Source organism: Xenopus laevis, chromosome 5S (assembly GCF_017654675.1).
Source record: "Xenopus laevis strain J_2021 chromosome 5S, Xenopus_laevis_v10.1, whole genome shotgun sequence".
Classification (NCBI taxonomy): Eukaryota; Metazoa; Chordata; class Amphibia; order Anura; family Pipidae; genus Xenopus; species Xenopus laevis.
The window spans coordinates 39,356,787-39,369,670 of record NC_054380.1 but is presented as its reverse complement, the minus strand read 5'-3'; the positions used below and the strand labels follow the sequence as shown (position 1 = coordinate 39,369,670).

Sequence of the window (12,884 nt, the reverse complement as noted above, 5' to 3'; positions counted from 1 at the left end):
ATGTCTCACTGAGACACATTCAGTTACATTGAGAAGGAAAAACAGCAGCCTGCCAGAAAGCATTTCTCTCCTAAAGTGCAGGCACAAGTCACATGACATGGGGCAGCTGGGAAATTGACAAAATGTCTAGCCCCATGTCAGATTTCAAAATTGAATATAAAAAAATCTGTTGGCTCTTTTGAGAAATGGATTTCAGTGCAGAATTCTGCTGGAGTAGCACTATTAACTGATGCGTTTTGAAAAAAACATGTTTTCCGATGACAGGATCCCTTTAAAAAAACTACTTCGCCAAATTAATGCTGCCAAATGGCTATGTTAGCCTATTGGGACCTTCTACAAACTTTTTCCAAGTCTTTAAACATCGAAGTAAAATCCTTCGATCGATCGCTGAAATACTTCGAATCATTCGATTGGAACGATTTTAATTTGATCGATCGATTGCCAAATTTGCTGAAAAAACTTAGAATTCGATATTCAAATTCGAAGTATTTAAATTTGATGGTCGAATTTCGAAGTATTTTCAACTTTGAAATTCGACCCTTGATAAATCTGCCCCTAAGTCTGCTAGAAAATCATGTAAACATAAATATGTTTATGTAAACATAAATAAAGACAATAGTTTGGTTTTGCTTCCAATAAAGATTAATTATATCATAGTTTTATCATGTACTTTTAATACATTTAGGTAAGGAAAGGAAAAATAAAATGTAAAGATATATCTTTGATCCACGTAATATACCTTTAAGGATTACATAGTGTGAATTGTTTGTAATTATGGCTTGCTATAAAGTTGTGTCTTGTAAAAAAATATTTAACACTCTGAGGAAGTGCTATTGGGCACGAAAAACACGTCAGTGGTGAGTGACATGCACTGTACCTAAGTTGACAAATTTTTAAATGGATTAAATAAAACAAAATATTTTAAATTTTGAAAATCGTGTCAGAGAAATCCGTAATTGCGCTATTACTGGTCATAGCTATAGCCCAGTTATGGTTAGTGTTGAACTAGGAGACTTGTGTCCAACAAAGATTATGGTGACTGAGGACCGTCACCCATTTAACCACATACAGACACATAAATGTGCCGGCCCCCCCGGCAGTCCGCGCGCTGCTGTGCGGCGCATATTCCCGGCCAGTTCCGCGATGGCGAAAATTCGCTAGCGCTACTTTGCACTCTAATGGCAGGCGAATTTTCACACTGGCGAATGGATGTTACTATGCTAATTCACTAAGATGCGGATTTTCTTGAACGTTACCTCTTGCGCCACAGTTTACTTCGCCAGCCCAGACCAGGCGAAGTGCTGGCTTAACTTGGAACTGCTGATCGTATTTTCACTAGCACAACTTCGCAAGCATTCGGTACCCTGTGCGCAACTTCGGATAATCGTGAGTTAGCGTTGTCCAGGCGAATTTACGTCTGGCGAAGTGTCCAAGCGCTGGCAGATTTGCGCAGGTAAGTAAATTTACCCCATTGACCAACTTGTACAGTATCATACCTCCATACATTTGAAAAACGGAAAGAAGAAAGATATAGTGCTCCATGCCATGCCAAAAATTAGCAATTAGGGGAAACCCCTCCTCCTTATTACCAGATCCATTTTACAAAAAGTGGCAGGTTATGAAGTTTGATCACATTTCTAGGAGTTTTAGAGTTGTAGGGAAAATTGCCCTTTAAGTTAAAACTAAGTAAGCCTTATCAGAAAGGTCCATTTAAATATACCAGTAAAGCCCCAACGTAATGTTGCTCTGAGTCCCCCTGTCAAAAGAAACACTGCATTTCTTTCCTTCTATTGTGTACTCATGGGCTTCTGTATCAGACTTCCTGCCTTCAGCTTAAACTTCATTGCCCTGGGCAAGAGCATGCTCAGTTTGCTCCTCTCCCCCCACCCCTACCTTCTCTACTGTAATCTGAGCCCAGAGCAGGGAGAGACTCAGGCAGGAAGTGATGTCACACCATGTTAATACTGCAGCTCCTATTCTAAACAAACAGAGAGTTTCTAAAGCTTTTTACTCAGGTATGGTAAAATATTCTACAGAATAAATATAGCATTCTAGTTTGCACTATTGCAGCTAATCTATTGGCAATAAAATGCCTCTGTAGCTTTCCTTCTCCTTTAAGATGCAGGTCTCAGTTCCCCCATGAGACTTGCTTACCTTAAATAGTTACATTTTTATCATAAATTGGTAAAATATATCTGGGGCTGGGTATTCTGGACCCTCTGCAAAAATGTCTCTTAAATTTTATTAAGTTTCAGAGACTCAACTCGCAAAATTTAACTAAAAATCCGGGACTGCGGGATGAGCTGTCAAAATTGGGACTGTTCTGCTGAAAACAGATGAGGATTATTTTGATATAAATATTTATATATATATACATCCAGATCACTGAGCTCTTTTCTTTCCAAGTTTTATCTCTTGCTGTACAAAGATCAATTCAACAGCAGTTTGAGTTAGTGAATTCCAGCAACCACCCCTTGTGAGCTGGGCCTTCAGGTCATGCTTCTTAAACTGACAGTTTGATTAATAATACATGACACCCAGAACATACAAACTGGCTGCACTCATCTCAGCCCTTTCACAAAGCACGGTATGAAATCTTAACACAATATTTAAATCGCTTCATTATTTGAACAGTTTCATTTAAAGTTTTCATTTTGAATACTTTTTTTATCACGTAATCTGTCTGAAAAGCCACAATTTACTTTTCAGGCAAAACAAGCCACATGGGGAAATTCTAGCGCACATTACCAAAAATTTTAGCCACTCTAAAACCATGAATTTTGTCACAGATCTGTATCAGGTGGAAAAAATGACTCATCCCTAGTTGTAACAATGGATCCTTCTGTATTTTACAGAAACATATGGTAATAAACACCATGTTACAAGGAAAAACCATGGTAGCAATATCTTTGCGCACTGCAGCAACCATTTCCCCAGGTAAGATGCACAAGTCTGTCTATGGGAAAAATCCACATATTGCCATAATGCATTGGGCACAAGAAAAACAACAATTGAATGCACACACTCCATTAAAGAGGCCACTAGTTTATGTATATGTATTTATGTATGGAATTGGCAGGTTGGCCATTGTGGACATATAAATGAATTCCATCTGTTGCTCATTTCAATAACATAAAGCTTAAAATGGTTGATAAAGGCTAAATATCACAAAATCAGCCAACAATTTGCATCATAAAACAAAATGGCTAGGGATGAGCAAATTTTTTCAACTTTAGTTTGCAATTTAATTCACCTTTTTGAACCATTTGAACAATTTTGGAAATCTGTGCTAGAATTTTGCAGTGCGCTTTGTTTTGTTCTGGAAAAAAACCCGGCCCACTGATTTCAATAACTTTGGCACATTGACTAAAACGCATATGACACAAGAAAAACATCGATTTTGCACATCACTATTGAATAATCCTTGAATAGAGACTCTCCAGTTCTTTCTGAATCCGAATTCTCAGACTCAGCAGACTGCTGTTCTTAAGGTATATCACCCCAAATTGGAAGTTATTATGAGTTACAAGACACCAAATGGCAAACAGTTCATCTGAGCTACACAATAAAGTCCCTTGTTGAAGGATAGCTCATTAACTGCTAAACAAACCTGCTAGCCTGTCACAAAAACCTGGTTGTTGGAGTTCATCTTGAAGATGCAGCAAACACCCATCATAAACCACAGAAATACTTCATTTAAACTTCATTTTTTTCCAACTGGTGTCAGAACGGGTGTTCCTTTGACAATGACAGAGTAATTCATTTTCAAAGGATGGCTTTTATTTAAATATAAAATAATGAAAAAGTCCAATCTACCACATGTCATAGAAAATAATATAATAATATAATATAATAAATAAACCCAAGTTGCTGAAACCCGTTGATATTGTGTCTAATATTAGCAATCTGTGAAGAGAGCTGGATCAGCAGTCCCATGGGACATGAAAGAATAAAATTATTTTATCTCGCAGTAAGCCGTGCTGCGTGTAAATACTGGACTAAAATAACTGATATTGCTTCCTCTTTTATTATAAGAAATAAATAAAGCCGGAGCTAAGACATAATACACTGGATTCCTGTATTGTTTGGCAATCCTGTATACCTTCTTTTGCTTTTACTTACAGTAGTTTTTTTTTTGCAATGAAAAAGGGCCAAAACACTAGTATTTTGTGGCCAGCACAGTATTTACACAGAGCATGGTTCATTATGATATAAACCAGTTCTATTCAATGATATTCCATGGACCCGCTTGATACACCCGCACCCTGCTTCCTCACCCCTCCATTTACATGCTGCCCCACCCTGCAATGACATCAAAAAAGGGGCAGGGCGGGGCAGGCTCACACCTATGAATCCAGAAGCCAGCTCGCAGGCACGAAGGGCAGGCAGAAGTGCCCGAGCCCACGACCCGCAAATGGTGCAGCCCATATCCTCCTGACCCGCAGGTATCCGGTTGGCCTGTACATCACTATTCCATGAAGCTGCTGTGCTCAACAGGCAGTTAGTAATAATGTAATATTTGCTGCCAGCAGGCCCGGACTGGCAATTTATGAGTTCTGGGAAATGCCAGATAGGCTGCTGTAAGATGCCATAGAAAGTCCCTATATAGTGGGCTGGTGGGAGGCTGGTTGGGCCTATTTGTACTTGAAATGCCAGGGCCTATTTTGTCTCCCAGTCCAGACCTGGTGGCCAGCAATAATAAAAAAATATTACAGCCACACCCAGGAGCTCCATATGACTGGTTAGAGAGCCGTAAATATTTATTTGGAAAATGAAGGGATTTTACATATCAGTTTGAAATACTAAGAATCATAATTCAATTCACGGTTAAAAAAAATGATTCATGACCCTGCCAATTCCAGTTTACTGCAATGCCCAGAATATGTAGCCCAAAAAACCACAATAAACAACTTGTGATTTGAGATACATGTAAATAATGAAAAACGTATTTGCTAAATTTCTGTCATTTGCCAACTTATCAAAAATCAAATGAATCATATTATCATTGCATCTGCCTTTGGTCAGTGCTAGCTAGTGATGGGCGAATTTGCGCCGTTTCGCTTCGCTGAAAATTCGCGAAATTCGCGAAATGGCAAAAAATTCGCGAAACGGCGCCGGCGTCTCGTTTTTGACGCTGGCGTCCGTTTTTGTGGATTGATTTTCAGCTGATGCAAAAAGCTTTTGGATATTCTTTTAATTAGGAAATACCATATCTGTTTTTTTGTCATTTCTTGCCCTTAACAGGGCACAATTTGATAATGAAATTAAAGCTGCATTCTACTTCATGTTCCCAAAGAGAAAGGTCAAACAAACCATCAGCCCATCAAGAAACTTTTGTAAAATGAGCTGCTCTTTACCTAAAAAGAAAACAGCCTGTAGCTGGGGGAATGAAGGGGTTTATTTATACAAAGGATTTTTAGTGGACTGCTGATTTGTTTGACTTTGCTCTTTGGGATCAGGAAGTAGAATGTGGCTTTAGTTTTATTTTTAAATTGTGACCAGTTTGCACCAAGAAATAACAAAAAACAAAGATGTTTCTTAATCAAAACAATAGGCAAAACGTATGTTTCTCAAACCATATCCATTGCATCACAGTTGAAAAAGGAGCTATATTGTGCCTTTAAATTTGCATGAATGAATGGCGTGTAAATGCATATGTGTATTGTGACAGTATGCTTGGAATGTGCAACAACACTGCCAACAAATATACATTTTCTGATGTATGGCAGGGATTGTCATTTTCCTGGCAATTAAAGATTTCCACTCTTGTCCAGGTAAATACACTGCTGAGTTCAGAGCTGTTGCACTTAAAAAGGGTGTGGAAACACACTGGGTGCTATTCCCTGGGTCTCTGAATGTCTGGATCCTCCTGGGGACTGAATGAGAAGAATGTGGCACATGATGCATGTGTGAAAGGGAAGACTAGTTAGGCCTCAAAGTGAAAGGTAAACCTTAGTGTCTTGTTAGACTGTGCTTGTTTAAGGAGGACCTGGTTCTGGTGGCTGGGAACCCTTTGTTAATGGTATTTACTGTAACTTTGTGCTAAGTGATGTGTTCCTGGTTGGAAACAGTAATGGTTATCAGTGTCGGACTGGGACACCAGGGGCCACCCAAAAAGCTTAGACCAGGGACCCACTCTCAGTACTGTTTTGTCCTCTCCTCAATCAACTTTTATTCTCCTAGTCTCTTTTATTTACATACTATTATTCCATGTATTTAGCTTGTTTGTTCTCAATGAAATAGGGAAATAGGCCAAATGTTTAGCAGCATGAGGGCCCACTGGGAGTTTCCCTCGTATCCCGGTGGGCCAGTCCGACACTGATGGTTATACTGTATGATCAAAGGCAAAAACACCGCCAGCAGCAGGTGAGCTGAACTGCTACTTGATCAATTTCCTTGCCCTAAAAATCCAAGAACTGTAATCGGATAACTTCCAAGATGAATCCATTACGATTTTTCTTATAATAATCATTGCTCACCATCACTTGCTAATGTTCTTAGGCCATAAAAAACAAGTTTTACTATACCCTTGATCTCATGGCAGTTAATAGGTATGCAAGAATTATGCCCTTTCTGGCAAAAAGTGCATTCAGCCTGGTATAAATAGTACCTTTATTTCATATTACATTAAAAAGCAACCCATATCGTTGTAGAGATGAAGCATCACTCATTCAGTTGCTACATCCCTGCTTGTAATGTATGATCACTGTCAACACTTGGGAGAACATTGCTGCATAGACATTTCACGCACAATTATAAAAAAGGAACATACAGTTTGACTGATGCCATCTGCAAAGCCTTTTGGTTAAAGACATAAGACACATACATTTTCATTCAATCTTGTGCATAATACAGAATACCTTTGATGGTACAGTTTTAAAGTATCATTCTGTACAGACTATAATTAAAAATGTTATAGAGTTACCCCAGCCTTGTTGGGTTCCATTTATAGACTTTATTTACAGACCATGTCCATCGGCTCACTGGACTACACCAACTGATAAGGTGATAATAACACAATAATAGACCTATGAGAGATGATTTGGAAATGTGGCTGTGACAATGGCAACCGAGACACATAAACCTGAAAAATAAATCTGCAAAGGCAATTATTATTTCAATTAGACAGAAAACAAAACAAAATTAAAATGAAGATCTGTGTTTATACACATACAGACACATATAAGAGAAAAGATCAGCTCTGAATTATGATGCAGCTTTATATAAAATACCAGTTATATGTTGTATTGTATAGGATTTAAGGTACATAAAGCACTTACAAAATTATATTAAATGATTAAATCAGTTTAAAACACTCTCTTATTCACACATTCCAGGTGCAGTGCTGTCAGGAAAACCACTTTCCATTAAAAGTGGCTCCATAGACACTTTATATTCTAAATAGTGATGAGAGAAATGTTTCTCCAGGTTTCTCAGCAAAAAAAGACGCCCATAGACTTCAATGGGTGAAAAAAAATTGTTGTGCGGCAAAAAAATTGTCATCCATAGACTTCAATTCATTTGATGAATTTTTCGTTAATTCATGAATTTTTGGTGAAGCAAAACGGGTCAGATTCAGCCATCACTGTTCTAAACAAATAAAACCCAAAGATGCAGTATAGTGAATCACTCACCAGGAGGTAATAGCTATTACCAAAACAATGTAAGCTGGCACTCCAAAAAAAAGTCCAACATGCAGGCCATCAATATAAAAACAAAGTATGTTTATTCATTTACAAGTCTATAATTAGTCTACATAGACACTTTGGGGTATATTTATCAAAGAGTGAAGTTAAAGGTCACCACAGTCCTCTAGAGTGAAATTCCGCCACTCCCCATTCCATGGGATTTTGAAAGGCGTATTTATCAAAGGATGAACTTTCACTTTCACCCATTGCTAAATACTCTTTTAAAAATCACATAGAAATGAATGGAGAGTTGCGGGCTTTCACTCTAGAGGACTGTGGCGACCTCTAACTTCACTCTTTGATAAATATATCCCTTTAAGCCATTTGTACTGGTGTGCAGTGTTCATGTAGTAGGATATCTAACAGATAGCAGAACAGAGGATTGATATACATGGGAACAGGGGAGCTATAGTGAAAGCAGACCCTGTGGCTGCAGGGGGGCCCAGGAGGTATAGGGCCCCATGCCCTAGTTCATATACAGTTTCAATAAATAAATATAGGTAAAACAAGTCCACTTCTAAACATTTTTGAGGCCCGAAAAATAATTTGCTGTTGGGGCCCAGTAATATCTAGTTACGCCACTGAATGGGAAGTTGGCCATTAGTTGTCATTAAAGGACACAGGCATTAGGGGCAAATTTACTAAAGGGCGAAGTGTCTAACGCTAGCGAAAATTCGCCAGCGTGATGTCATTTCGTTACTTCCCCGATTTACTAACTAGCTGGCGTAAATTCACTAGCGAAGTGGACATACTCTAGCGTTACTTCGCACCCTTACGCCAGACGAAGTTGCGTTATGGCGAAGAGACCTAACTACGCTAATTCACGAAGTTGTGAATTTTCATGAACGTTACCTCGCCACCTCAAACCAGGCGAAGTGCAATAGCGTAGATAGGGATTGGTCCAAAAAAAGTTACAATTTTTTCTGAGTGCCAAAAAACGCTGGCGTCTTTTACTTTTTTTAAGGCTGATAGGCTGAAAAAGAGCAAAACATTTTTTTAGGGTACCCTCCTTCCCCCCTACATTTGATATTGCTAACTAAACTATACTGTGACCACATGTATAGGGCATTAGAATACATTCATTAAGGTTCCCTGGCCTTGTGTAGTGTAAAGTGTTTGATGCTGCATATACGGCCATTGTACTTTAACTGCACGCCGTATGCAAATTTCCGATCGCTAGCGTAACTTCGAACCTCTGATCATAACATCGCTAGCGCAATTTTGCAAACGATCGGTAAGTTGTGCGCAACTTCGGATCTTCGTGAATTTGCGCTTCCCTGGCGAATCTACAATTTTGTAGGCTTTGCCTCAGACACAAATTCCCCATGATGAATTACAATATGCCTAAGAGCATAAAGATGGGCAGAGAACAGATATCTTCTTGCCAAGCTTTATGCCATATTATCACTATTATCTGCTTTAATAATAGTACTGCAGGACGGACAGCATCACAGATCAACTGACTGCCACCGAGGGAGTGTAGTAATAACCTTGCTATCGTTTCTAACTTGCAGACTGTAAACTTATGGCAGACATCTGAGGACAGCTAAACTTGAGCGATGGCAGTTATTTTGTTTAAACCCAAGTGACAGCTGGAATGATATTAATTTATATCAATTGCTATTAAACATACTTGCAACGGATGGATGCGCTGTGACAGCCTGTGTTCACTCCCAAGGCCTCCTCTGAAGTTGCTGCGATGCTATTATAATTGTTATAGCTGCGAGAGTAAAATTTCAGATATGAAAAATGCCCTTAACTGTGTTCAGGACAAATTTCCCCTGACAATGTGTATTTAATAACACGTCTTGGAGCTAAAATAGAAAGGCAATAGTCTATGCTTTATTAAACTGTGAAATAATGAAAAACAGCTTTCTTTTAATAAACCATAAAAGAGTCTGTGTTATCAGTATATTTCTTTTCTCTAAGCACCGAGGGCTTCTTAAAAAAAAAGACAGTATACAAAAAAATCTAATTTATTGCTTTTCTTTCACCATCAACTGCTTTGATTCTACTTCAGCTTAACATTTACTCCTGTGCTGTAACCTGTAAGATTAAAATTTCAGAACGAAATGTGCTCGGCTGATAACATTAGTCAAAGGATATTAGATTTGTTAGATGTAGTTTGGAATGAAAATAAGAAGCACACATAAAGAGGTTATTTCTTAAAGTCAGATTTTTCTCATTGGCCTTTAGGGGAAAAACACAATTTTTTGCATGGAAAAAAATTATATTTTTCAGGATTTATTAAACCCCGATGGTGTTAAAAGTCTGAATAAAAAAGTACTCCAACTCAGACCTGCCGAGTTCCTGTAGTAGTCAATGGGAAATGTCCCGAAGATATCCTGATCTACATTGGGTTACCGAAAAAGTTGTGGTATTTGGGCGTCAAATCTGAAAAAGTTGCGTTATTCTAACGTGAAATCGAAAAATTTGCGGTATTCTGATTTTTTCACGATTTAATCAAGTTTTTTTTCTGCACAAGACATTTTTGGGAAATTGTATTGATAAATAAGGGGAAACATTCTGTGCGGATTTTGTTGGAGTAGTTTTCAGAAAATTCGGAGAAATTTTCCAATTTTGATAGATAACCCCCTAATTGTTGTGTTGCAATATGTGCTTACTAAAGTTCCATGCACACTATTTACATGTATATTGTATACACTGCATGTGCTTATAAACCTCTAATAATATTGCCTGTAATAAAATGTGGCTTGAAATGATCCAATCTGCGGTTTCACAAGCAAATGCTATCCAACTACGAAGGTGCCTTATTAAAGGGTCTTGAGCCTGAAACATATCATGTGAATAAAGAACTTCTGCAGGAGCTAGTCTGCCTCTGTGGCTTTCTCCAGAATATTTAGAACTTGGGGTATTCCAGATAAAGGATCTTTGGATAATTTGGATACTGTACAAAACATTAAATAAACCCAGCCAGATTGTTTTTCCACCAATATGGATTTACGCAGCTTAATTACCATCAAGTACAAGTTACTAGTTTATTATTAAAGAGGAAAATATTTTTTTAAAATTAGAATTAGTTGCTTAAAATTGACTCTATAACAGAGATGGCCTTATATGTGTCCTAAACCCAGCTACTGACAGCCCTTTGTAGTTACATTACCTGATTTGATGTGTATAATGATATGACTGAAACCTGGTAAAGATGGCAACCTCTCTATATGTCTTTCTTGTTTGCCCCTCCTTAATGTTTCTATTTTCTTTGTTCTCCCATTATTGTTTTCATTTGACTGGTACAAGAGAAAAATTATTCGGGTGCTGTATACAAATAGTCCTTATTATTTCAGTTATGTGAACAAAGCAATCACAAAGTACAGTAGATGTTGGCCCTTTACAGCTGTTCTCTTATCTAGATATATAGTTGGCAACCGTTTCAAATAATTTCCTGGGAAATGTTGCCGCTTGGCCTTTATGTCATAAATGACTTGTGCTAAAAGAGGATATAATATGCATTTGCTGAGGTCAAAGCAATTTTGTTCAAATAACTCCTCTTCAAGAATTAGGTTATTGAGTGAGAGTAGACATTTTGAATTGATTTCTGCTTATTAAAACAATAAAATACTGAGTTGCAATTTTTTTCTAAAAAAAAACCAGGGATATAAATATGTTGTGAGACAGAGGAAGGTTTAGAGAAATTTGTGAAAATTGCCAGTTGTTGAATCTAAGCAGTATCAACATGAGCTAATTTTATTATCAGACTCGGGCATAGAGGTTGGGGCAGGTAATATTTGATTGACAGCTCAGATATTTAAACGCCTTTATAACAAGTATGGATGTTTTAATGAAAAAAAAAACAATATGGGTTCCATGTTCAATTTGCAAACAACTTTTGTCATACAGCTTTTTATGTGTAGGTGACAATTCCACTTTAAGGGTATAGGAAGGTATTTGACCCAGAAACTTCTGTAGCCGTTGATAATAAAATATTGGATAATTCCCTTTGGTACTAAACCATCCTCTCTATCAGTGATATTATATGGTTGGATTCACATGATTGAAGTGGCTGTCTGGCCAGCTGTTCAACTGTATTAGGCTTAAATCAGAGGAGCGAGATAGTTATTTGTCAGATACGTGGTAAAACTTCTAGCTCAGGTATGATGATATGCAGAACTGTGTGCGTGGTTGCGATAGGTTTGTGATAGTTTATTAGGGCATTTGTCTTACATCAGAGCCCGTGTTTAAATTACATATTATTCCAGAATACTTTTCTGTCGTTTTGAATCTCTGGTCATTTGGTATTGTCTTTGGGCATCAAGTGTATTCAAATTAACTGAGCAGGCAGTAAACTGCATAATATTAGTGTATACATGATGGTTCTGTTTCGATGTAAGTGCCATATGGAATAAAGAACAGGATAGACAGACAGACAGACAGGCAGATAGATGATAGATAGATAGAGAGAGAGAGAGAGAGAGAGAGAGAGAGAGAGAGAGAGAGAGAGAGAGAGAGAGAGAGAGAGAGAGAGAGAGAGAGAGAGAGAGAGAGAGAGAGAGAGAGAGATAGATTCTCTCATTACCTCCTCACATGCTCGCATTCAAGACTTTGCAAGGGCTGCACCCCTCCTCTGGAACGCTCTTCCACGGTCTGTCCGACTTTCTCCCAACCTTTCTGCTTTCAAAAAATCTCTGAAAACGCACTTCTTTCGAGAAGCCTACCCTCACTCTGCTTAACTACCAAACGCAACACCACATACAATACCACATTTCTCACCCACTCAATTCGATCTTTCCCACTCCCACACCTTGTGTATTACTCCCTTCCCTTTAGACTGTATGCCTATGCATAGGGCCTTCCTCACCTTTTTGTACCTGTATTGATTGAATATACTCCATATATTCTATATATGTAATTCATGTGATGTAGTTGTATAATCACGTTTACTTTACAGTGCTACGCAATATGTTGGCGCTATATAAATACATGTTAATAATAATAATAGATAGATGATAGATAGATAGATAGATAGATAGATGATAGATAGATAGATGATAGATAGATGATAGATAGATGATAGATAGATAGATAGATAGATAGATAGATAGATAGATAGATAGATAGATAGATAGATAGATAGATAGATAGATAGATAGATAGATAGATACCCAATATCTCATCTTAACTGGCTTTTAGGCCTGGCTTCTTTAGTACAGCTAAAAATATGTACCAACTCATCTC

General features: G+C 37.9%; 1 protein-coding gene across 1 annotated transcript in view; it reads right to left on the bottom strand.

The window, feature by feature from the left end:
• The window catches only part of LOC108717831 (cysteine-rich motor neuron 1 protein), a 537,917-nt gene that overhangs the window by 238,943 nt on the left and 286,090 nt on the right, over positions 1-12,884 (bottom strand). The gene's annotated exons all lie outside the window — the stretch shown is intronic.